Raw genomic sequence first — 5538 nt, forward strand, 5'->3', positions numbered from 1 at the left:
CCGAGAACGCTGGAGAATTACTTGCTGTTGGGCTTTCATAATCTGGCACTAGAGGAGAGCAGAGAAGGAGAATATATAGGCCACCGCCCAGGTGTGGGGGAGGTGATCAACAGCGGGCCCAGGTGACGAGAATTAACATGATTATCACAGGCATGGCAAACACAGGCAAGATTATTACAGTTAGGACTTTTCCATGTAGTTAGTGTACTCGTGTCTTTGTCCTTTGTTTCCCTTAATGCCAGGGGGTTACGTGATGATGTCAAACGTAAAGCCTTATTTTTGTTTGCTAAAAAAATGAAAACTGACTTTGTTTTTTTTCAAGAAAGTCACTCTACTTCTACTGACTTGACTTTATGGAAGTCTCAGTGGGGTAATAATGTTTGGATGTCTCATGGTTCAGAACGTACGGGAGGTGTTTGAGAAATTGAAGTTATTTTGAAGAATACAGTTTTAAAAACTGAATCAGATCCCAAAGGTCATTACTTATTATTATAGATTGCAATTTTTCCCCTTCAAAATTTGTTCTCAACATCTATGGCCATAATGATAAAAATATCAAAAAATTTAAAATTAATTTTTTTTGCCATATTGAATTTCGATTAATACACTGGTTAAATACATATCCAGATGCTAATATATTAATAGGAGGGGACTTCAATGTTGCCCCTGACAGCTCACTTGATAGATGGCTACCACACCACTCTACTAATACTAATAGCTATTTAAATACTTTTATAGAATGGTTTAGTCTGGAAGACATATGGAGAAACAACTTCCCCTCTCAAAGGATGTACACATGGCATAATAAGCAACGATCATACCAATCTCGCATTGATTACTGGCTGGTNGTCTGATCATTTATCAGAAATATCTAATAGTAGTATCCTGCCTACTCCCTTCACAGATCACTGTGCCATACACATCAGGCTAAACTTACAATGTGTCAGGTTTTTAACTAGTCAAAGAGAGAGCAGCACGGCGACTGACAGACACAGGAGATTAAGGTTGTGGTAAGTGATTTTATTTACAGTGATAATGCAATTGTCAACAGGCATCCAGATCTGGAAGAAAGGACGAGGGTAAGTATGTGAAAGACTCTTCTACATTTAACAGGCTGTGATGAGTGAACGAATTCCAGGAGATACTTTTCTTACAGAGAGGGTGAGTGAGTCCAGCATGGGAGGTGGTGGTAAGGTGAGTACTCGCAGGTAAGGCGTTTCCAAGTTGTCGGGTTCCGGATGGCTGAGGTAAGTGCGTCCTCCACAGGATACAGAAGTCAGAGAGCCAGACTGGCACAGGTAAGTAGCTTTGGGTACTTAGCACGTTGGCAGCTCAGGATCAGATCAGGCAGGTCTTCAGAAACACAGGTAACTCTAGCAGGGCACAAAGCACAAAAGCAAACTTAGGAAAATATTCCAAGTTCACGAGGTAAGACAATAGAAGCAACAGGACGGCCCACCAGGAAGAAACTCACAGATCACCACATTACCCCCTCCTCAAAGATCGCCTCCAGGCAAAATAGGACGCTTCTCAGGGTGCTCCCTGTAGAATGAAGTGATCAGGGTAAGGTCCAATATGAACGACCTTGGGATCCAGGACCGTTCCTCCGGCCCATAGCCTTCCCAGTCAACGAGGTACTGGAACTCTCTACCACAGCGATGAACGTCCAAGATCCGACTGGCGGTGTAGGCAGGGTGATCGTTGATGACTTGGGCAGGTGGGGGGAGGTTGGAAGGAGGGCAAAGTGAGCTCTCCGAGACAGGTTTAATTTGGGAAATGTGAAAGGTGGGATGGATCTTCATAGATGGTGGTATGCGGAGTCTCACTGCAGAGGGGTTGATGAACCTTTCAATGGTGTATGGACCGATGAACCTGGGTGCCAATTTCCTAGGAGTGTCTTTAATGTTGTTGTCACGTGTGGATAACCATACCTGCTGCCCCACTTGGCAATTGGGGGCTGACGAACGGTGACTATCCGCAAACCTTTTTTTCTGGTTAGCTGTCCTTAGAAGCACAGCCTTGTTTTGCCTCCAGATTCTGGCCATTTGACTGAGGGTGATAACCTGAGGTAAGGCTGACCTGCGCCCCTAGGGCATTACAGAACGTCTTCCACTCTTGTGAGATGAACTGTGGACCACAATCGGATACTTTGTCTTGAGGAATACCATGGAGACGGAAGACATGGGTAACCAGGAGCTGAGCAGTTTCAAAAGTGGAAGGAAGTTTTGCCAGAGGTATGTGTCAGGAATTTTTTCCTAAGTATGATATAAAAGAACCACACAGAGAGTAATTTGTCTTTTAGCTGTCTTTTGCAAAAGGAGAGGGATTCATGAACACCTTGTCGGGGCGCTCCCTGATCACTCTAAAGCTTTCACTTCAGAACAGCATTTTTTAATTAAACAAGATGGGAGGGGGAGTACAGCAGAGAACTGAATATTGTAGGAAGATAACAGACAGGAGCATCTGTGGGAGAGACCGCTCTGTGCTTATCTCTTTGCATTCTTACAGAGACAGTAAGTAAGACAGACTCCTGCTGTACAGAAATCAGTATGCCCACACAACTTATGAGCATGACAACAACACACACTTTTCTCTAACAATTCCCTCCTGTTTGTCATGCGAATAGCAGTAAAAAAAATAATGATAATTACATAAAAGCATCAAATCAAACAAAACAAGTAGGTGACTCGTTAAATGAAATAGAATTGAATAAATGTATGTACAGGAAAGAAATCTCAAACATCGAACTATGTCACTGCTTTGTGGCTTTTTAACATAGTGGTCATACAGGATTTCTTTTAAGTAGTTGTCACTTCTACGTCTGCTTCATTCTCTTGGGACACTGGGGCGTAAGGTGACTGTCGTCGCATGAGCAGTGACATCTGATAATTGATCATTATCTTAGTCATGGTTTTAGCCATCATATTTCTTAGGCAGGGGATGACACAACAGAATAATAGAGAGAATAAGAGGAGTACAAAAATTACTGGAGTTAACAATTTTAACAACATTTGCCACCAGTTTCCAGACGTGAGCCACACCAATAGGTCGAATGGCTGTCCTGCATCGTCTGCTCGTTGTAAATTACGGAGGGAGGCCATTCACTCGTCGATGTGGGTTTCATTTTCTCCGGGAATATATGTACAACATGCCTTCCCTACTAAAACACAAACGCCTCCTCTCTCAGCAGTGAGGAGATCCAGAACCATTTGATTTTGTAGTACCATTTAACGTAATGCAGCAAGTTCCTTATTTTGTCCTTCATCGACATCCACCATAAGATTGATAAGAGAATTTTACCGACAGTTCAAGGTCTCTATGCGAAGGGCATGTTTCCCCACCCCTATGTGTGGAAATAGAGAGTGGGTTATAACGTCACCTCTGTTCTTCCAAATCTTGTGGTCCTGTGTTACATCAGTTCCCCAGATTGGATTGTGGAGGTGCCCATCACCAGGAAAGTTCCATCTGTGGCATGAACAGGAGCACACAGGCATAAGGGAACATACGTAACAACTAGATCTGTTTGCTTTGTTTTCCGCATGGTGTACATATGTATGCCACAAGTTGGTGGGTCAGACGAGAGAGAAGCAGACTAATGTAAGGCGACCTCCTGGACTCACAGAGAAGCAGACTGGTGGGAGGCGTCGTCTGGGGCCCTAAGCGAAGCTGTCGAAAGCGAAGCAGACTTGACCAAGGCGTCCTCCCAGACCCTGAGTGAAGCAGACTTGAGCGAGGCGTCGACCGGGACCCTCGGCGAAGCAGACTTGAGCGAGGCGTCAACCGGGACCCTCGGTGAGGCTCATATGCAGAGAACCCTGAGGGCTCAACAAACCCTTAGGGTGGACGTCCAAGGAGACTCGATGGCCCAGCAGTGTGGAACCCAGGTGGCTTGAGAGCAGCTCGATGAGAGGCGTCATCCACGACCCCCTCGGAGCCAGAATGAGAGGCGTCGTCTTCCACGGCCTCCTCGGAGCCAGAGTGAGAGGTGTCATCGTCGCCGACCCCTACTGAGACACTGGAAGGTGAAGCGTCGTTGTCGCCGACCCCCACTGTGGCAGACTTGGCAGACTTGCAAGTGCGAGTATTGGGACCGGGCCTGTGTCAACATCTTTTGCTTGAATCGCAGAAAACTGACGTAGTTTGTGCTTGTCACTACCCAATCTGTTCCAGAATCATGATCCATACAGTCAGCTCATTTACACATGCACTAAAAGAAATACTTCCGGGAGGGATTTTTTTGTTTTCTTATCTTTTATTGTTTTTCATTGCAATAGTATAAATAATATATGATTTAAAGAGAATAAAAATAATATATTATAAAAATGATTCAATAGCAAAAATACAGATAAAAATGATTCAACAGCATTTCGCTAGACCGCTACAACCAATCTGAACATGCGCAACCATGACATTACATAAAGAGCGAAAAATTAAAATTTCAACAAACATTGCAGATCACAAGATGAATGGATTTTCAGTTTTCCGTCACCTGCAAACCTTCCTAGAAAAGAAAACTTTTGCAGGAGATGTGGCTATTTATTCCAGAAAAAAAATCAAACAGATGTCTCTACAATTCATTGTGAAAGGTAAATGCCATGTAAAGACAGATAATTTTGATTTATTTGCTTACATTATATTATCTGATCTACACATACATATACATACATACATATATGTATTTATATATGTATGTATGTATACACACACATACATACATTGATATATATATATATCAGACCCTCCAGGATTTCACGATGTTGCGATTGATGTCGCGATCGCAAATATTAACGCAAAATCAAGCAAACCCCGCAAAATCGCAACTTTTTGCAACTTTGCCCAAAACACCGCAACTTTCCAGCAACTTTAACCCAATATTTAGTATTTCGAAAGTAATCCGCCACTGTTTCTGCGGTCTAGTGTCTTCTTTGTGGGTTTGTGTAGTGTGGAATACAAAATAACCCCAAATAACTCACGAAGAAGACACATGACGTCACATCCTGTTAACTTCAGAATGCCGGGAGCATGCAGGAGCAGCGACTGAAGCCAAAATGTGCGCTAATGCTTCACATTTGCCCACAAATATTTCAGCAAAGGATCGAGCAAAACACTGCAGTGAAGTTTTAAGTTGGACATTGGATTTTCGCGCTCCGCGGAGTTAGCAGCGTCTAGCTCATGGCTGACCCGAAACAGGAACGCTAATGTCGGCCAGACGTTCTCTGCCGGCCCCTTCTCTCAGGTGCGGTGGTTCACTTAGGGACGGCTGGCGCCGCTAACTCCGCAGAGCACGAATATCCAATATCCAACTTAAAACTAACTTCACTGCGGTTGCAGACCAGTTTCCTATCCAGCTGCACGAGAGTGGGGGGAAGCTGTTTTGCACGTCCTGCAGTGTAATCATCGAATATAAACGCATCGACAAACACTTTGTGTCTGCAAAACATGTGAGGAGAGCTGCAGACGAGGGACAATCCAGAAATGGTCATGAATGTCAGTTTATAAGCTATCAAAGTTCTCAAATAAAGCACCTTTTGAGAATGT

The sequence above is a fragment of the Kryptolebias marmoratus genome, linkage group LG17 (genome assembly GCF_001649575.2).
Source record: "Kryptolebias marmoratus isolate JLee-2015 linkage group LG17, ASM164957v2, whole genome shotgun sequence".
In the NCBI taxonomy this organism is placed as follows: domain Eukaryota; kingdom Metazoa; phylum Chordata; class Actinopteri; order Cyprinodontiformes; family Rivulidae; genus Kryptolebias; species Kryptolebias marmoratus.